At 40.7% G+C, this 22,068-nt stretch overlaps 1 pseudogene; it reads left to right on the forward strand.

The window, feature by feature from the left end:
- Positions 1-326: 326 nt before the first annotated feature.
- LOC125468104 lies at positions 327-20,014 on the forward strand (annotated as a pseudogene).
- The last annotated feature ends 2,054 nt before the right edge of the window (positions 20,015-22,068 follow it).

Genomic DNA, 22,068 nt, shown 5'->3' on the forward strand with positions numbered 1-22,068 from the left:
CGAGTATATGGCTACTTGTATGATCGCAATCTTCCTTGCAATAGTCATACGTGCCTTCTTTATTGTTTCTGGATCTAAGTTGAGAAAGATGGAAACTTCGCAATATCATATTGCTCAACATTCTTACAAAACGATGCTGAAATAGGTTTATGAAAGGCTCTTGATTGACTCTTTTGAAAATTTTGATTCAAGTTGTTATGCACATACGATAGTTTGTAAAATTGTGTTCATTCTACACATCTCCGCATCTTTTTTATTTTTTTATTTTTTTTTTATTTTAATGTTTTTGTTTTGTTTGAATAACCAAACTAAAATATTTGTGCCATATGCACTATGGTAAGATCCGCCCCGAATCAAACGCCCATCTAACTCCCATCGAATTTCTATCCACTAATTGTATTGTTCCATCCAGTAGAGCAACTAATGCAGTTCTAGGTTCATCCTCCGTATGGGAGTGAAGTCTTCTGCTTGGAGAGCGAGAGACGACTTCGAGCTCCTTCTGCTACAACCCCAACGGCTACAATGCCCTGCTTTCCCCGTTCTCCCAGTTCAAAACGTCGCTGTCTCTAGTCTGGTAAAAGACCGGAAGCTCCAACTGGCTGCTGCTGACCGAGTTCAAAACGGCGCCATCATAGCTCCGAGGCGGACCGACAATCTGGAAGTCGGTAAGATCCGAAAAGTCGGCGTTTCAGGTGAGAAAACCGACGATCAGTGCTACGAGTAGGATAAATATCGGAATTGAATTGCGGCGATCCATCGGCGGAGATTGGATGGAGAAGAACATGACGCGTATCGATGATTTAGCTGAGGGGTTTTTGGATTTTGGGGAGAAGACAGCGTCGGAGATTCGAAACGCCGGCGGACCATCCACTCTTAGGATCTCCGACTCCGTACGGCTAGGTTGCCTGTCGGGATGTATTTCTCGTGACTGATTTTCCAAACTCGAAATTGGATCGGGAAATTTAAGAGAGACAAACAGAGATGAAGGCTTGGAGCCGAGTGAGGATGGGCTTTGAGAGTTGGGCCCGAATTTGTAGCTGGGCTCGTTAGCTTTGGGAAGAGGAATAAAAAGTTTTGGGGCCAGCCCTTTTTTTTATCGAAATTTTTTATTTTTTTATTATTATTTTTTTTTAAAATATATATATATATATATTTTTTTTAAAAATTTTTTTTAATAACAAACTGTAATAATAATTTTTTTGTACAAAGAAATAGTTGCCTTTGTAATAAAATCCTTTTTTATTTTTTATTTTTTTATTTTTTACAGGTACTTACTGCATTCATAGATTTCCTTGCTGTCTTTTGACGGATTACCCATGTTCACAATTGGTGGCAGCTTCTTGTGAATTTGGAATTGGTGACAGAGTGAGCAGGATGTGGGTGCAACTGTACTCTTTGCCTGGTGCTTGTTGCAGTGCGCCACTTTTTACCATGTGGTGCTGTGCAAAAAACTGCAGCGGGATTTCGCTGTGTAGTGCCTTTTGGTCACGGTTTTCCCTCGGCGGTGACTTTGTTGTGCACATTGACCTTACTGCTTGTCGTGGGCTCTTTACCACTGCTACTTGAAGCTTGTTCCAAAGTGTCACTTTTATCGTGTGTGGTTGTGCAAAAGACTGCAGCGAGTTTGTGCTGTGTAGTGCCTTTTGGTCACAACTTTCCTCGGTGGTGATGTTGGTGTGATGCTCACCCTTGTAATACGGCTTTGTAACCAAATCATTCCTTTAAAGAAATAAAGTATTCATAGTTTGAATTCGCTTTTTTTTTTCTTCAAAGTGTTTGTGTTTTTGTTGGTGATGTGACTGTACTTGAAGTTTTGAAGTTTCAAGTTGCCTACGTACCCTTGGTTGAGGAGGGATCAAGTCATGACGTAGTTCAAATGAGTGATGGTTTTGATGATGATTTTACCGTACACAGTTTATGCTCTTGCGGGCCAGGAGCGTGGTGCGTTTGCTTTAGGGGTAGTAGCGCTTCAAAAATCTGTTGTTGATGTGGCCGATCTTCAATCCGTCTTCTGCCATGATTAAGTAGGCGCCATTGGTGTAGATCTCTTGTATTACGTAGGGTCCATCCCACTTTGATGTGAACTTGCTTTTTGTCTTATGAGTTGTAATGATAGGCCTACGCAATGCCAGCACGAGATCTCCGGCTTGGAAAGACCTTGGGTGGATTTTCTTGTTGAATGCCTTGGATAACCGTGCTTGGTAGCATTCCAAGTGTTGTTGAGCTTCGAGCCTTCTCTCATCCAGCGCTTCCAACTCCTGAAGGCGCAACTTTGCATTTTCTTCATCAGTCAAGCCTTCTTGTATAACCATCCTTAGTGAGGGGATTTGACTTTCGAGCAGTAGAACAGCTTCTACGCCATATACGAGAGAATAAGGTGTAGCTCGGGTAGGAATCCTATGTGTAGTCCTATATGCCCAAAGTGCTTCACTTATTCTTTCATGCCAGTCTCTCTTTGTTCGGCCGATTACCTTTTTCAGGAGGTTGCACAGCATCTTGTTGAATGCTTCTGCGAGGCCGTTGGCCGGAGCATGATACATGGAAGACTTGTGCTGCTTGAACTTGTATTTGTCGCAAAGCTCGTCCACAAGTCGGTTGGAGAACTGCTTTCCGTTGTCAGTGATAATGTAGCGAGGCACCCCATATCGGTGGATGATATGCTCCTTGATGAAACGAATAACAGTTTCCTTTTTTACTTCCCTTAAAGGTATGGCTTCAGCCCACTTGGAGAAGTAATCTGTTGCAGCTAGGATGTAAGCTTCCATTGCAGATGACTTTGGCGTAATTGGTCCTACAACGTCCAATCCCCATGCGTCGAACGGCCATGAAGCAACTGTAGGGTGTAATGGTTCAGGCGGTTGATGTATGAAGTTGGCGTGGAATTGGCAGGCTTGGCACCTTTTGGCGTGTTCCAGGCAGTCCTTCACCATGCTCGGCCAGTAGTAACCCATTCTTTTAAGCAGGAAATGTAGCTTTGGTCCAGACTGATGTGCCCCACACACACCTGAATGTGCTTCTTCCATGGCTTGATTAACTTCTTCCTCACCTAGGCATCTCAGGAGCACTCCTTCAAAAGAGCGTCGGTAGAGTGTTCCTTTGTAGTAAAGGAAGCGAGGTGCTCGTCGACGTATTTCGGAACGGTGTTTAAGATCATCTGGAAGCTTTCCGTGCTCTAAGTAGTCGATCAGCGGCTGTCTCCACTCTTCAGCATCGACTAGAAGTACTGAGATGACATTTGTATCATCTAGTGACATTTCATTAACAAGCGGAATCACCCATCTTTGGCAAACTGGCACGTCTGCAACTTCATCTTTTCCTAGTGTCATACTCGAGGCTAGATTGGCGAGAGCGTCTGCCATTTGATTTTCCTTTCTTGGCACATATTCTAGTGTCACAGCTTCGAACTTTTGTAGCAGTTGGGTCGCTAGCCGGAAGTATGGGACGAGATCATCTTTCCTCACCTCATATTCAATTAAGAGTTGATTGATTATGAGCTTGGAATCGCCATACACCTCAAGAGCTGTGATTTCCATGTTGATCGCCATTTGGAGCCTGATTATCAATGCTTGGTACTCAGCAACATTGTTGGAGCATAGCTGATTCAGTTGGAAGGAGTAAGGTAGTATTTGCCTTTGTGGCGTCATGAATACTACTCCTGCCCCCGCTCCGTCTGCTCGTGCGGATCCATCGAAGAACATCGTCCATGTCGGGAAAATATCGATGTAGAATACCTCTTCGTCAGGCAAGTCGTCTGAGATTTTCCAATCAGCCTGGATTGGATGATCGGCAAGGAAGTCTGCTAGCGCTTGTCCCTTGACGGCTTTAGCTGAGACGTAGATGATCTCATATTGATTAAGAAGCAAAGCCCATTTAGTGAGTCGCCCCGTCAAGACTGGCTTAGACATAACGTATTTGACAGGGTCGGCTTTAGCAACCAAGTGGATGGTGTAAGCATGCATGTAATGTCTGAGTTTCTGAATGGCAAACACCAAAGCGAGGCACATCTTTTCTATTGGGGAATAGTTCAACTCAGCGCTGGTGAGAGTTCGACTGAGGTAGTAAAGTGCTCCTTCTTTTTGGGATTCATTCTCTTGCGCCAAGAGTGCTCCGATTGAACTTTCCTGAGCAGCAATATACAATATGAGCGGTTTCCCGGGCACAGGTGCCCCAGGACAGGTGGACTCAACAAATATTTTTTTATGCTTTCGAAAGCATTATGGCATGCTTTGTCCCATACGAATGGAACATCTTTCTTCATAAGGCGACTAAACGGTTGACAACGCCCTGCGAGGTTGGAGATGAAGCGTCTGATGAAAGCTAGCCGTCCTTGTAGACTTTTCAGCTCATGCAGGTTTCTTGGCTCGGGCATGCTTTGAATGACCTTGATCTTTGATTGGTCTACTTCAATACCACGGTGCTTGACGATGAAGCCGAGGAATTTTCCAGAGGTGACGCCAAACGCACACTTTAACGGGTTCATCTTGAGGTTGTATTTTCGCAGCCTTTCGAACACTATTCGCAGATCCTTCAAGTGGTCTGATCTTTTCTTCGTCTTAACCACAACATCATCTACGTAACATTCTACGTTCTTGTGTAGCATGTCATTGAAGATTTTTTGCATTGCGCGTTGATACGTAGCTCCAGCGTTCTTCAGACCAAAGGACATCACCTTGTAGCAATAGATACCTTTTGGAGTACGAAAGGCTGTTAGCTCCTCGTCTTCGAGGGCCATGCGAATTTGATTGTACCCAGAAGAGCCATCCATGAATGATAATGCCTCATGGCCAGTGGTTGCATCCACCATGATTTCAATGATTGGCAAGGGGAAGTCATCCTTTGGGCAAGCATCGTTGAGGTCCCGGAAGTCTACGCAAACACGTATTTGTCCTGATTTCTTAAGGACAATGACGATGTTGGAGATCCACTTGGGGTATTGCACTTCTCGAATAAAGCCTGCTTCGATTAGCTTGTCGATCTCGACCTCGATTTGTGGGATAAGCTCAGATCGATAGCGTCTTTGAGTTTGCTTTATCGGTCGTGTTCCAGGCCTGACCGCAAGATGATGAACAGCGATGATAGGGTCCAAGCCGGGCATTTCTTTGTAGGTCCAGGCAAAGACGTCTTTGTACTCTAACAACAGCTGATAATACTCCTCTATCTCATTTGTACTTAATAATGCACTTACGAAGATAGGCTTTGGTTCCTTGCTTGTACCTAAGTTGAGTTCCTTGAGATCATCGACTGTGGCTTGCCCCCCATCTTCGAGCTGTGGTGGTGCAGCAGTGACATCTTCCTCGGGGATTTCGTCTTCTTTTCTTTCTTGAACTGTGATATGGAAAACATCTTGGACCTCCTCTTCAGTGCTGTCTTCTCGAGCTTGTTGGCATAAGGATTGTCTGGTGTGGATGATAGTACGCCTTCTTACTTTCAGTGGTCCCTTTGTGCCGACCTCTAGGATTGCTTGGCGCTTCATCCTTGAAGGAATCAAGCTTCGAACGTCGTCTTTTTCTCCTAACCCATCGAGCTTTTCTTCCTTTGGTGTTGTCTTCTTCTTTCCAAAAGGCTTTTCATTATCTTCAAATTTTTCTGAAGCTGATCGTTGCAGAGGAGAGATAACTGTGTTGCTTTGTTTCTTAAGCTTTAACAACCTTTCAAAAACAGAGCTTTGGGATGTTGGCGCGTTAAGCCTCTTGAAGACAGGGGTTCGGTCTTGACAACCAATGCGATTAAGCACTGAAGTTCTGGAGCTTGAATGGCTCATCCTATCGAAGACCGACATCCGAGGGGAGGGTTTAAGCTCTTCTTGGTCTTGTTCAATGCTCACGCTGATGTGTTGAGCGCTAGTGTTTTTCGCTTTGTTTGAAATCATCACAGGTGCATTTGGTGTGAAACCAAGTCCGGCTTTGTTGTTGTCAACTCCGTAACCATGCTCCTTCAACTTCTTTTGAGTTTTGGTGAGGTTACGTTCTTCGTCATTGACAGTGTTTGAAACCTTCTTTCCAGCCATCGCAGAAGAAGCGAAGTCGTACCCGGCCTTTGACATGAGTTTGTAGGCGTTAGGGTCGAAACCTTCCTCGGTCCTTTTGGTTGGAAGAAAGTTTGATTCCACCTTCTTTGGTAGAGCTTTTATGAAGCCTTGTGGTAGTCTTGCGACCTTAGCACCCCCTAGCTGTGTCAAAGGTAAAACTGCATTTGTCTTGAGCAACTTCACATTATCCGCGTGCCACTGTGTGTCGACTTTTCTTGTTCCAGTTTCGAATGGAGATTAACCATTCTTTCTTCTTAACATTGGGATATATCGAAATATGGGTGCGTTCGGTCCTTCTGACGGCATCCTACTCCCTTTGGTTGTTGCAGGTTTAGCAAACTCGTCATCGTCTTTGCTTGAAGATGGCACAGTTTGCTCTTTTTGCTTTTTAGGCATGACTTGCCACTCCTGCTTTGTAGGTGCTGCTTTGCCCGTGGATCTGATATCTTCCGGAAGGGCTTCGGCTACCATGTCTTCATCCATGTAGAACTTGGCGTCTGCAAAGTGTGATTCGGCTTCGGTGAATGGCTTGGTATCACCTTGGATCACCTTCACCCCTTCTCGGTAAAATTTTAGGCATTGGTGAAGGGTGGACGGCACTACCCCATTTGCGTGGATCCAAGGTCTTCCTAAGAGCAAGCTGTAGGAAGTTCTTGCATCAATCACATGGAATATCGTGCTTGATTTGAGCTCACCAATGGTCATCTCTACTCGGATCATGCCCATCGCCCTTTGTCCTCCTTGGTTAAAACCCTGGATCAGCAGACGGCTCAGGGACAGTTCATTCACCTTGATGCCGATTATGGTCATTGTTGATTTTGGCATCATGTTTATGGCCGACCCACCATCCACAAGCATGCGGTTGACTTTGTATTCCTTTACGTACCCTGAGACGAAGAGAGGACGGTTGTGAGGCTTTGATCCCAGCAGTAGGTCTTCGTCAGTGAAGTTAATTACGTCATGGATGGCACAACATGTGGCTGAAGCCTCGAGCCTTCGTCGTTACTTTCTCGCACTTCGTGGTCGCCGGGACCTGCCAGGACTGCTGCTAGTGCTCTTCGTATCTTTTTTGGCAATGGTAGCGCTTCCTCGATGCTAAAGTGTGTTGGCAGACCTTCTTCAGGTGTGAGGGTCTTTTCTACCTCAGTGGCGATAGCTTTGCCTTTTGAGGGCTCTTCTATTTCTACTTCAACCATGTGACAGGCCATGGTAGTGCACTGTTGGAAAAAGTCATTCGGGAAGTACTCACGCAAGGAAACGGGAATGCATGGCTCCTGCTCCATACCCTAGCATATGTTGTTTTATTATGCTTTATGTTTCTTTTAGGCTTCGCATTGTTGCGGCCGTGGTGATTTCTTCTTTGTTCCACATTTGGTTGTATGACTCGTGGTCTTGGTTTCCTTGTCTTTTTGTAGGTTACCAATATCCATCCTTCTTCATCATCAGCATGTGCGTCTTGGTCGCTTCTCTCCAGTGATGGTTGTGTAGGGGGTGTCGTGCAACTTGAGCATTCACGGGAACGGTCAGGTGTCGTTTGGAGAGGCACAGGATTAAACGATCCAAACGCAATTGTAGTGGTATGTGTTGTGGCCGTGTCCTCAAGATCGAGCTCAATTTGCCCTTGTTGTGCTAGCTTCATGATGAGTTCTTTAAGAACGAAGCACTTGCCAACAGGATGGCTCACAATACGATGGTACTTGCAGTACCTAGGATCGTTTGTGTGATTCATTTCTTCAGGACGCTTGCATTCGCGTAGCTCAATCACCTTTTTTTCCAGCAAGTCATCTAACATGGCAGCCATGTCAGAGTCAGGAAACGGGTACGTTTTCTGTTCCAACTCTCTCAAGGTGCTCTTGTATCTATCTTGGGTGCGAGGAGGCTCACTTGTCTTTATCTCCTTCGCTTTCTTCTTGGAGGAGATCTTGATGGGCGCTGAGGAGGTCTTAATGGGCGCTGAGGAGGTCTTGATGGGGGTAGTGTTGACGGTGAAAGCTTCCTTAGCGGGCTTTTTCCCGGTCTTGTCTACATTTGGGGTGAATACTTTATCCTTATTGAAGTTAGTAATCAGCTCCTTTTTCCCGTGATTAGCGATACTCAGCTCCATGTCGTGGGAACGAGTTGCTAGTTCTTCGAATGTTCTTGGTTTTATGCCTTGGAGGATGTAATGTAACCCCCAGTGCATGCCTTGAACACACATCTCAATGGCAGAGGTTTCAGAAAGCCGATCTTTGCAATCCAGACTTAAGGAGCGCCATCTATTTATGTAGTCGACGACAGGTTCATCTCTCCACTGTTTCGTACTGGTCAGCTCTAGCATGCTTACAGTACGACGAGTGCTGTAGAAACGGTTGAGGAATTCCCTTTCTAGCTGGTCTCAACTGTTGATAGACTCAGGTTCGAGGTCAGTGTACCAGTCAAAAGCGTTACTTTTCAGCGAACGCACGAACTGTTTGACGAGGTAGTCTCCCTCTGTCCCAACATTGTTGCAAGTTTCAATGAAATGGGCGACATGTTGCTTCGGGTTGCCTTTTCCATCGAACTGCATGAATTTTAGGGGCTGATAACCCCTTGGCATCTTCAAAGCATCAATCTTCTTGGAGTAAGGCTTTGAGTACAGTACGGAGTCATGCGAGCTTCCTTCGTACTGTGTCTTGATAGTGCTTGCAATCATCTCCTGTAGTTGCTGGATAGAGAGAGATCCCATGGACGCCGTTGCTTGGTCTAGTTTCAGCTTCTCTTCGACTTTCTCTGCTGGAGGCTCCTCTTCTTCGTTGACTTCTTTCTTTACTAGGTTAACATTTGGGTCGACTTTCACGTCGGGCCGCGCATCTAGTTGGTTGACGAGTGCAGCAATCTGCAAGTCCTTCTCTTCCACAGTCCGTGTGAGCTTTGCAATTGCTTCATTCATCTGAGCTAGCTGCTCCTCGATTGAAGTTGCTCCAGTGGTCATGACTTGCATGGTTGTACTGCCGCTCGAATCAGCGTCGGAGAGTAGGGACTCTGAGTATTTCCTCGGGCTCTCCCCTTTTGATGCCTTTAGCGAGGCTAGGGTGATCACAGGCTCGTGCCTCAGGTGCTCTTGTTCCTTTGACAGAGTTAATGCAGGGGCGGAAGCCGCGGCAAAAAGATCTCTTGCCTTACTTCGGGTTATGATGCCCGAAATATCACCACTTGCGGCGATGATGTTCTTGTTCTTTGCTTTGATTGCAAGAACAGCTTGATCCTTTCTTGATGCCATTTGCGTTTTTCGATGATTTGAGGATAGAGATGAGAGGTAAAGATGTCCCATTGGGCGTGCCAAATTTGTAAACACGAAAAATTCCTGAAACAAGAAACAAGAATACGTGTACAAAATATATTTTTGTATTAATGATTTTGGGGTTACAATCTCTTTGTAATTTGGTCCTCTGATTCTATCTTCGTAGGGTGTAGGTTTGTGGATGAGTTGTTGATCCAAAGGGCCGTCGGGGCTTGATCTAAGGATGAACAGTTGATGAATGGATCTTCAAGGGGCGTTGGGCTTGATCATGAAGAATGGGTGTATGAGTTTGTTGAGGTTGTTGATCCAAAGGGCCGTTGGAGCTTGATCTTAGGATGAACGGATGATGAATGATGAACACTTTCTTCAAGGGGCCGTCGGGGCTTGATCTTGAGTTGGTGGGAGTTCTTCAAGGGCCGTTGGGGCTTGATCTTGAAGGAGGATTTGACGAAGAACGAAGAGTGCTTTCTTGATCCTTCGGGATTTGCTTGAGAGCTTTAGAGTTTCAAGGCTTCAAGGTTTTTGGTGTAATGTAAATTTCTCTTTTCTTTCTTTTCTTCCCTCAAAATGAATGCCTTGGCTTCCTATTTATAGAATTCCAAAACTTGATTTTTGGATTTAAATAATCAGATGAAATAAATCATTTCTACCAGGTATTGACACGTGTCCTATTTGATGACTTTTCCAATTTATTTCAATTTTTCGTTGAGTCACACGCTACATGTAAAATTTATGTGACACGTGAGAGTTGAAATTTTAATTATTGGTCAACATTCATTTCACCGAAATTTTGATGTCTACAAATGCCCCCACTTCAAGGCGCGTCGTAGACATGTGTTTGTCACGTGTAGAAGATGCGTTTTGAAGTCCCTTAATGTAGATGTCAACCCAAGGGCCGTTGAGATTTTGTTGGAAGATGCTGTGTTCTTCCAGATTTTGTTGTCCATCTTCTTGTACAGTCGCTTTAATGTAAGTGATGCGCACTTTGGGTTCATATGTTGTATTAAAATCTTAATTAGAATGTCTATTTCCTTTGCGGCAAAAAAGATGTAGGTTTGACGGGGACAAAGCTTGGATGTGGTGCTTGCACTGTTATGGTTTCTCATTACAACAAAGAACTGAAGAAAAGTTTGTGAGTCTATCGTGCTCTTGAATATAAGTGCACACGCATAAATTTGTATCAAACTGAAATTATTTTGTTTTTCCGTGTAAATTTTTTTATGCAGCCACTATGCTGTCAATGCATGCTTGGCTCCTTTGTAGTCTGTAGAAGGGATGCACGTAATTACAGTGGAAGGACTAGGGAGCCACAAAAAGGGCTTGCACCCAATTCAAGTAATATATGCTGCCTTTTTTTTCTTTTTTTTTCCCTTCCCTGTATCCGTCATTACTTAATATTACCACGGTAGCTGGTAGGATCTCTTGTTTAGGTAGAGAAAGGCTTTCTCTGTGTACCAATGATCTGCAACGTGAAATCAAGGGGCGCCTTGAGGAGCACCCAAGGTTTTCCTCTATTTAATTAAATTGCGAAGAGGATTAAGCATCTCGGCACCTGATTTGTTGTCTACGGAGTCAAAAGTTGTAAAGTTGGAGTCTCATACACTTAGGAAAATTTGATAGAACGGAAAAAAAAAAACCTAGAAACCACCTCAACGTTAGAGGTATCAATACCACTGCATCGACTGATGCGGGCGCGGTTTCTGTAAAGGTATTGAATAAAAGAAGAAAGTTAAAACCAATGTCAGACCCTATGGATAATTACGACTAATGCAACTCGAATTGAACTCAATTAGTTGTTATGGAAGAAGTGCAGTTCTCGGAAGAGGTTTTAGGACAGATAAGTTGATTGACCATTTCATGCACCAGATTTTTTCTGATTTAGTCACTCTTTCTTGGGCGAAACAGAGGATATCACAATCGGAGAAATACCATATGTTTTATCCGACAACTTGTATTATACTGAATTGCTTTTCTGAGATTGGGGAGGGTCCTGAACGGGGGAGTCTGGAGTATGGAATCTCCTTTAATGGAATGTTTAGTCATATTACGTGCTTCTTAAGTTCGTAACCTGCCTTATTGAGATGCTAACCTATGACTATTTTCTTTCATGTTAACTAGGAATCGTTGGCACGATCTCATGGTTCACAATGTGGATTTTGCACCCCCGGTTTTATTATGTCCATGTACGTCTTGTTAAGGTCAAGTCAGAAACCCCCTAGTGAGGGGGAGACTGAAGAAAGTCTAGCAGGAAATTTGGGTAGATGCACAGGTTACAGACCAATTGTTGATGCTTTTCATGTCTTTGCCAAAACGAATGATACACCATACATTAATACATCTTCACTAAGCTCTGAAGGAGGTGAGTTTGTTTGCCCTTCGACTGGAAAGCCCTGTTCATGTGGATTGAAAAGTGAAAGTTCATGCACCACTCATGAAAGTGGTACTCATGATGAGAGGTATGCACCTGTCTTGTACAGTGAAATTGATGGAAGCACATACACAGACAAGGAGTTTATTTTTCATCCTGAGCTATTATTGAGAAAATCGACTTATTTAAGTTTGACTGGTTTTAGTGGATTAAAGTGGTTCCGACCCTTGAGGTTTAAACAGGTGCTAGAATTGAAGGAAAATATCCAGATGCAAAATTATTGGTAGGCAATACCGAGGTGGGAATTGAAACGAGGTTGAAGAAACTTCAATATCAGGTTTTGATTTCCGTTACGCATGTACCTGAACTCAGTAAATTGACTGTGAAGGATGATGGCATAGAGATAGGTTCAGCAGTAAGACTTTCTGAACTACTTAAAGTTTCAAGAATGGCCATAAAAGAATGCGCAGCTCATGAAACTTTTGCTTGTAAGGCCTTCGTTGAACAATTAAAATGGTTTGCTGGGGTGAAAATAAGAAATGTTGCGTGTGTTGGTGGAAATATCAGACTTGAACCCTCTTTGGATGGCCTCTAGAGCGAAATTTCAGATAATTGATTCCAAGGGGAATATTAGAACGATGCTGGCAGAAAACTTTTGCCTGGGTTACCGAAAGGTGGATCTGGCAAGTGGTGAAATTTTACTCTCTGTATTTTTAACTTGGACTAGGTCTTTCGAGTATGTGAAAGAGTATAAGCAAGCTCACAGAAGGGACGATGATATTGCAATTGTGAATGCTGGGATTTGTGTTCATCTTGAGGACAGAGGTGGCTGGGTTGTGTCTGATGTATCCATTGTTTATGGTGGAGTTGCTCCAGTCTCTCTTGCTGCAACAAGAACAAAAGATTTTCTCATTGGAAAGAGTTGGAACCAGGAGATGTTGCAGGGTGCCTTGAAAGTCCTGCAAAAAGATGTATTGCTCAAGGATGACGCTCCTGGTGGGATGGTGGAGTTTCGTAAATCTTTGAGCGTTAGCTGTTTCTTCAAATTTTTTTTTTCGGTTTCTCATCAAATGGAAGGGAAACAATGCATTAAAGAAAGTGTACCGTTATCTCATCTTTCTGCTGTACAATCATTTCACCGGCCACCGGTTATAGGATCTCAAGACTACGAAGTTATAAAACGTGGGACAGCTGTTGGGTCTCCCGAGGTTCATTTATCAGCAAGACTTCAGGCATGTTCTTGGATATATTGGCAAACTGTTTTTATTTTACTGATATACCAATTGTTCAAATTTGTAATGTTTGGAGCCTATACTACCAAAATTTGTAATTACCATTTGAGAGCTGGACGGCATAATTATTTTATGTATTGCTATTGTGATATTAAATGGCGTGAAGGTCCTTTTCATTTGGAAATCGGTATAATTTTTTGTACAGTACATGAATTTTTGTTTGTAGAGAGTAGCAGTATGGTGTTTGTATTGATATGATAATTTCTACCAGGTTACAGGAGAGGCAGAATATGCCGATGACACACCATTGTCTCCTAATGGTTTACACGCTGCTTTAATACTCAGCAGAGAGCCTCATGCTCGTATACTTTCAATCGATGATTCTGGAGCATAGTTATCATCTGGGTTTGCAGGCTTATATTTAGCAAAGGACGTTCCAGCTGATAATAACATTGGACCACTTATTGAAGACGAGGAACTATTTGCTTCGGAATTTTTCAGTCCGGTATGATGGTTAAACGATTAATCTCTCTCTCTACATGAATTGAAAGCTGTGTGGGATTTTTTCTTGCGTGTACGCTGTTATCCTCTTTTATGACTTATCTATGGTGTTTTTCAACATTTTATGCAGGTTATAGGAGTGGTAGTTGCTGATACACATGAAAATGCAAAATTAGCAGCAAGGAAGGTTCATGTTGAGTATGAAGAGCTCCCAGCCATTGTATCAATACAGGATGCCATCAAAGCCAAAAGTTTCCATCCTGATACGGAGAGGTGTTTAAGGAAAGAGGATGTGGACCTCTGCTTTCAATCAAGTCAATGTGACAACGTCATAGAGGGGGAAGTTCGAATAGGCGGACAGGAGCACTTCTATTTGGAGCCAAATAGCAGTGTGGTATGGACAATGGATGGTGGCAATGAAGTTCATATGGTCTCATCCACTCAGGTATGTTAGAAACGTTGAAAGAATTGCTTCTTCAACCAGTTCAGATATGGCAGGAGTGCCAGTCTTAAGTTGTACCATTTTCCTTTTTTGATAACTTTTTGTTTCTTAAGAAAACTCTCCTGTTTTACTCAAGGGCGCTTAAAAAATCACTTGATCTTCATAGTTGCAAAGCATTGATTTGTAAGCCTCGTCTTCCATTGAATACTACAGAGCATCAAGTGAGTGGATCAATTGAGTCAGCTCCATGCTGGATATCCTCTTCCCTTTGTGATAGCAACTGACCCGACCTATGTAATTTGCATAACCATGAAGCCCTGCCTGTAGGACTCTTCCTTCATTCTGATAAACTATGGTACCTCATGGGGCCTTGTACAGAAGCCAGCCATTAAGAGGTACCACTCAGGGAAGTATTTTCTTTTAAGCAGCCTATGTAGTGGGAGTTTGGGGTTTTTGTGACGCTCTGTCCAGGCTGGGCAATTAATACAGAATTAAAGCAGGATAGCTCCCTGAAACCCAGCTCCCTATCTGCTGTCACCTTACCCTCGCATCTCTAGTTGGCCCATGCAACTTTTTCTTGGTAAACTTGAACCCCCCACCAATATGGAGCCATCACCTTGCCTATATCTTCACCCAGCCCAATCTTGAAACTCTACAATATCCACCCTAGCATTGACGGAGTCATCTGAAAAAAGACATACAATACAGTTCATCTACTTCTAGACATTTAAGAACCATTCCTCCCTTTCATCACATGTAGAAGCTCATGGACTATCGTCAAATCATCTGCTATTTCCAAACTGGCACACATGTGCATTGAGGTTAACCTACCACTAATACACCTTTCAACCTATTAGTCAATACCTTGAAGATGACTTGATTTGTCACATTGCAGAGACTATTGCTGAAATTGCATCATGTTCATCGGGGCTAGGACTGATGCTAGTGTGATTCAGCTTTTAGTTGCCTACCCTGGTGGAAGAGCCTTGCACTTAGCCACCTTAACCACCTCCCAACTCTTGAAAGATTTACTTAACATTTCTATTGGCCACTTGCTTTGGTGGGGTTTGAACAGCACCATACTTGGCTTTCCAATCACTTCACGCATAACATCTCTCTCCCTCTCCCTCTCCCCTCCCCTGTGTCTTCATGTTACTATTGTGCATAAGTATTGGTTGTATGCATTGCAAGTATTTATGTGATAATTGGAAACAAAGATTCAAGAACCAGTGTCAATCAAATGCCCAAGATCTGTATTATTGTACTTAGTTTTCAAATGCAATGTAACATGAAATTATCAATGATTTTCAAATGCGATGTAACATGAAATTATCAATGTGCAGGCCCCTCAGAAGCACCAGAAATACGTTGTTCATGTGCTTGGTCTTCCAATGTTGAAAGTTGTTTGTAAAACTAAGCCCATTGGTGGTGGTTTTGGTGGCAAGGAGACCAGGTCAGCTGTCGTTGCTGCTGCAGCCGCTGTTCCATCATATCTGTTAAATCATCCAGTTAAAATTACATTAGACCATGATACAGACATGATGATAACTGGCCAACGTCATAGCTTTCTTGGAAAGTACAAGGTTTACTACTGTTACTATAATTGTATGACCAAATTTATGTTCTGCTCATAGGTTCTACAATCTGATGTTAGCAACACCTCTTTTTGTTTTTACACATTGTGCTATTGTCGTTTAGTTAGATTTCGGTTTTTTCTTTGTTAAGTTACATCCCATGTAGTAGAAATAAAAACTATTGATGTCATATATACTTTTACACATGTTGGATTTACAAATGAGGGCAAGGTGGTGGCACTAGATCTTGAAATCTATAATAATGCTGGAAACTCACTAGATTTGTCTCTTCCCATACTTGAACGTGCTATGTTTCAGTCAGATAACGTCTATGAGATTCCAAATGTGAGGATTGTGGGAAGGGTTTGCTTCACTAACATTACAAGTAACACTGCTTTTTATGGATTTGGTGGTCCTCAAGGTATGATTATTGCGGAAAATTGGATTCAGAGGATTGCTGCTGAACTCACAAAAAAGCCCAGAGGAGATAAAAGTATGTAAAGAAATTTTATTATGTTGTAGTCCTTATGTTGCATTTGAACCTTCAGTTCATAAGCGCCTCGTTACTTTTAGTTTGAGCTTGTTATATACATTTGTTTCAGGAAATTAATTTTCAAGGTGAAGGATCAATATTGCATTATGGTCAACAACTTAAACACTGCACATTGGGTCCTGTGTGGAATCAACTGAAGTTATCTTGCGAATTTTCGAAGGCTCGCTACGAAGTTGACCTATTTAATATTCAAAATCGGTGGTGGAAGCGTGGTATTGCCATGGTTCCAACAAAATTTGGCATAGCCTTTGCATTAAAGCTTATGAACCAGGTAATTTTTCATAAAACGTGATTTGGTTCCACATTTAAGTGATTTTTCTTGCTATAAACTGTTAGAAAAATAGAGGTTTGACAGAAGGATTTTTTACTATCTTTTGTCTATAATTGATTTTCATTTTTATAATGCTATGCAATCATGCTATTGGATTCCTGATTAGGTATCGTTAAATGACTCTTAGGCAGGTGCTCTCGTTCATGTCTACACAGATGGAACTGTTTTAGTCACACATGGAGGTGTTGAGATGGGGCAAGGTTTACACACTAAAGTTGCTCAGGTCGCTGCTTCTGCCTTCAATATCCCTATCAGTTCTGTCTTTATTTCAGAGACAAGTACCGACAAGGTAATTGACAGTGTTTTAATTCCTTATGGGGGAACTTTGGCTCGGTGTTTAGACTTTGCACCTTGTTTATTCATCCAAGCTAAAGATAATGTAATAGATGTATCAATGTATCAGTTTATTATATATATCATATGGGATAGAAACCTGTGCACACTTTAAATCTCTTATTGTCGCCTAACGGGCAAGGGGTTGTTCCTATTTCTGTTGTTTTAAGGTTCTTTAGGAAACCAGTGATTGTCCTTAAGGGATTCTTAAGCTATTTTAGAATTAGACCATTCAATTCAAAACCAATTGCAACGAACGGAGAGGCCCAGGACCAATAGATTAATATGTAGTAAGGCTCAGAACTCCGTGTGTAGGATTCTACATTCTCCACAAGTTTATTGCATTGTTATATTAGGGAAGTTGCTGGAGTGTTATTTCTGCAGTTACTGGTGAAATGCGTTTGATAATAGCAAATTTTACGAGAATGTGTCTACAAATTAGAGCCTGTAATTCTCTGTAGCACTTAGGATAGCTTTTGAAATAAATATTTTAACAAATTATCAGGTGTGATTAACTGATTTAGACTCCCATTCTTTATCTGTTGTTTTATTACTTCTAGATGCCAACAAAGCTGATGATTCCATGCTCGTATTTTGTTGGATTAGTAAACTAGGTTCCTAATGCATCGGCAACAGCAGCTTCTGCGAGTTCTGACATGTATGGAGCTGCAGTTCTGGACGCATGTGAGAAAATTAAGGCACTTATGAAGCCTATTGCTTCACCGCAAAATTTCAGTTCTTTTGCCGAGGTACTCTTCCTGTCATAGTTTCTAATTACTGTGCTATAATTTGGTTATCGTGTCTTTCATAGAAGTTCATTGCCTTCTTTCTCTCAGGAGTAAATGACTAGCATCTAGGATGCTTTGGCAGTTACTCACCAGAAGCGTTCCAAAACAAAGAAGTTAATCATAATTCCAACGGAAAAAAAGAGGAGAAAAACATTGTGAATGGTTTTAAAGTAAATCGATAAAACTGATAGGCCATTAATTATATACTCCAAAATAAACTGAAAATGAAGGTCAGAAAGATTTAAATGTTCCAAGATAAAGTTTCTGTTGCATGGGCTTATTAATTGCTAATACCTTAGGATGATCTATAGTATTTAATCAGTCACAAACTTCTTGGAACATATAACTCCCCTGAACCCTAAACCCTAAACCACACGTGGACCCTTTTGTGCTAGCATTTTGCACCGAGAATTTCTAATGGTATGAAACTTATGTTGGCTTCATGTTTCATATTTATTGTCAGCTGGCAAGTGCATGCTATGTGGAACTGATAGATCTTTCTGCTCAAGGGTTTTACATTACACCGGACATTGACTTTAATTGGACAACTGGTAAAGGGAACCCATTCAGCTACTTCACCTATGGGGCTGCTTTTGCTGAGGTTGAAATTGATGCATTGACTGGAGATTTTCACACTAGGGCCGCTAACATATTCTTGGATCTTGGTTACTCTCTCAACCCCGCAATTGATGTCGGGCAGGAGTTTTTCGTTCCTCCATTTTTCTTATTATTAACGTTAAATTGTTGAGTTATTTAATTTGTCAGTAAACAACGTTTGAAGCCCATTTTTGAGGATATTATGTTGCAAACTTTCAACAGGCTTTGCATTAACAGAGCTGCATTTGGCATTCTGAAATTACATCTGGTAATCCCATCTTGGGGAATGCTTTTTTTATTTTTATTTTTTGTCAATAGGAATAAATATTTTTAGAAAGAAACATTATACTACAGAAATGGCCTCAAGAATTGATATAAATAGGGCTAGAACGGGTGCAAAATGTTTCAAAAATATAGATTTACATAGATACATACTATCATACATATATACTACACTGAAAGAGAGATTGTTTCTTGTCAGACTGTAGTCCAGATTCACAGTATGGCAGCATAACCATATATCCGGCAACGTAAGTCTGGCAAGAGATGCTAAGCTGCTAAACTAGGAACGGAGACAAGTTGAGGAAACAATCAGTCTGACATCTGGCCTACGTTTCATACAGTATAAGCACTTGCCTAGAAAGAGAACATTTCCATATTATGTGGTAAACTATTCATTATATTCGTGATCTCCTGTTACTTTAATCATGTAAATTAATGCAGATGCTAACAAACTCCTGGATCCTGATCTAGTTTTAGACTGTCAAACTTGCTGTTTCTTTAGTCTTGTTTACGAAATAGGGGATGGGGTGGTTGAATTGGAGATTTATTTCAATTAAACTGCAATAGATATTATGTTTCTTATGCAGATTGAAGAAGCATTTGTACAAGGTTTGGGATGGGTAGCTCTAGAAGAACTAAAGCGGGGCGATCCTGCTCATAAATGGATCTCGCCTTGTTGCCTCTACACATCTGGGCCTGGAAGTTACAAGATTCCTTCCATAAATGATGTCCCCTTCAAATTCAGCGTTTCACTTCACTTCTGAAGGTATGCTGATTACTTTAGAAAAGCATGTTATCCAATTAAAGGTTACTTTGAAAGGCAATTTGTCTACAAGTGTTATGGGTGGGGTTCAAGATGTCGATGAATGCCCTTGGGTTAATTTGTCTATCATTATCAAGTAGCTTTGGTTTTGTAGTAGGTGAATGTCCTTCGAACTACTTGAGGCTTCAATTGTATTTATGGAGAACGAATTTACTTGGCCGCCCAGCGTTAGTTAAGATCCATTCTGTTGACCTTTTTGTTGTTTCCTTTACTAATTGATAGGGCCATCCAAATGTGAAGGCCATCCACTCATCTAAAGTTGTTAGTTAGCCACCATTTTTCTTGGCATCAGCCGTCATTTTCGCCATCAAGGACGCCATTATAGCTGCAAGAGCAGAAGTAGGGTCTAATGATTGGTTTCCACTTGATAATCCCGCGACACTTGAACCCAAGTGCAAGAGATGCGTAATTGCTTTTGGTTTACATGAGATAGATTACATTACAGAAATGCCATACATGACGATAATAATCATTAGATACATTGTTATTGTGATTACCATCTCTTTAATACACACTTGGTCAATTTCATCTTCTTTAATTTCTAATGAGACGGTATTCAAACGGGTAATGATTTCCACACTCCTCTTTTCCCATTCTGCGCTCATCTCATTGTTTATGCCCATTGATTCTCCTTTGATTGGTTTACCCCGATCGTTATAACAAAAGGAGGGAGTGCGGAAATCACTCCCTGGTTCAAATATCTGTTGAGCGTTTTGTTGGGCTAACTTCAATGAGACTGCATGTAAGGAAATGTCTTTTAAATTTCTGCGTTTCTTGTAGTTAAATGCAAAAAGAGTTGTTATTATCATGCAAATCCAAGTAAAAATATGAGGGAGAAATAGCACTTCGGCTCTGGTGCAATGACTTCTTTGGCAGCTATCATTATCATGCACTCCTCAGTAAAAATATAGGCGGAGGTTGAGCTTCAAAAAGTGCGATGACTTTTATGGAGCGTTGATAGTAATTTTCGTGCAAAAAACTTTTTAAATTCTTTTTTACTCATTTTTCTGTGGACAATTATATGTTCTAATTGTAAGCTAAGAGAATTCGAATTTGAGTGCAAGGTGGGGCACATTCCTACGTATGCGGTACACTTATGATTTAGAAGGCCAATATGTAGCGCGAGTAGCAGCTGGGAGATCAGTAGAGGTAACAACCATAAACGAGTGATGAACTCTCACGTCATATCATGCATGACATTTTCTAAAGAACGTGTAGACATTGAACTTTCTTGCTTTCTTTCTTTAATATATAAACAAACAATATGATATTATACCGACCTTATCTTCTTCACCAACAAATACAAAACTACCTTATACGTTACTAATTTAGTTTAGAAGACCCGTTCATCTAGACTCCATGATTCAAGAAAATTATGATCAACCACGTTCAATCTGAATTTAATGGTAAATGGTTGTTTAATTTTTATTATTGTATTTTCTTTTTCACCATTGAATTAAGATCTAACAGTAAGTGTCATCATTTTCTTGGACCATAACGGAAATCTTTATTTTAAGGGTCCCTTTGAATTTGGCAGCTGGGATGCAATTTTGGCAGAATATTGCCACAGGAAAATTATACTCAGATTGACTTCATGTTTTCACTATACATGGATGCATGTGGAATTGCCGAAGTTAAATTTCCTATAGATTATTGGACAGAGATGGTTTTTTCTTCGAAAACAATATCACAGGAAAATATTAAATGCTTAATATATCCAATAATCAATAGTAGTTCGGTTCAAATATTGATATGCAGACACATTACAACTTTACGAGGCAAAATTAGGTTATAGGGCATATTTGACTCATGACTAATGACTACTTGGACTAGGCCTTTTCTAGAACTTAGGATATTAGGATGTAAATATTTTTTAATTATTTTTGGTCAAAGTTTTAGGAGGTAGAATTGAGGTGGTTTTTTTATTTTTATTTTTATAATTTCATTTATTTATTTTTTATGTATTTAATTATTATTATTATTATTATTATTATTCAAAAGAGGGGAGAGAATTCGAAAATATTATAATAATTTAGGTAATGAAGAGTTTCGAACCCGGGACGCATGGATAAAAACCCAACACTCTGTCCACTATGATATTGGACCACATGCATGTAAAATTGAGTATAGCAAATATGATTATAAAATAGGGGCGTTTTGATATAGGTGCCTCGTTTTTTAATTTTTTAGACTAAACATACACTCCTTTTGAAAATTTGATCAAACATTTTCCTAAAATTTTGGTTATTAATTTCAGTTTTTCACATAAATTCTATTTTGTTTAGAATTTTAGTTTTTCACAACTTTTCCTGAACATTTTGTTTTTTTTTTCTTTTCCGCTTATCCCTATGTTTATGCATTTATTATCCATCTCTATGCATTTTTTTTATTGTTCGTTATAATTTTACTTTTTTTTTTTTGTGAATATAGTAGAATATTTATAAAAAAAAAATTGTCAGATTTTATTATTTAGAAGACCCAACACATAATAAAGATTTGTTTGATTATATAGTTACATCTAGTTACCTATAATATGGACACATTTAGTTTTATAGTGGATTTGATTTTTTGTATTTCTCGGTACATTTGGAATGTAAATGTACCAAAAGGGTTATCTGATAGAGACATTTGGTTTTGTGGTACATTTGTGATTTTTTGTTCATTTGATCTTTTGGTACATTTGGAATCTAAATGTACCAAAAGGGTTACCTGACAATGAGCATATTTGGTTTTATGATACATTTGAAATTTTGATACATTTGGTTTCTCTGTACATTTGAAATCGAAACGTACCAAAAGGGTTACATAACAATGGGTATATTTGATTTTATGGTACATTTGAATTTTTGGTACATTTGGTTTCTCGGTATATTTGAAATCTAAACGTACCAAAAGTCGATACTTTTGTTCTCAAATGTACCATAAGTTTTAAGTATATTTTTTATATATCTATACAT

The sequence above is a fragment of a genome, unplaced genomic scaffold (genome assembly GCF_019419815.1).
Source record: "Pyrus x bretschneideri cultivar Hongxiangsu unplaced genomic scaffold, Pyrus_bretschneideri_v1 Contig31, whole genome shotgun sequence".
NCBI classification, from domain to species: Eukaryota; Viridiplantae; Streptophyta; class Magnoliopsida; order Rosales; family Rosaceae; genus Pyrus; species Pyrus x bretschneideri.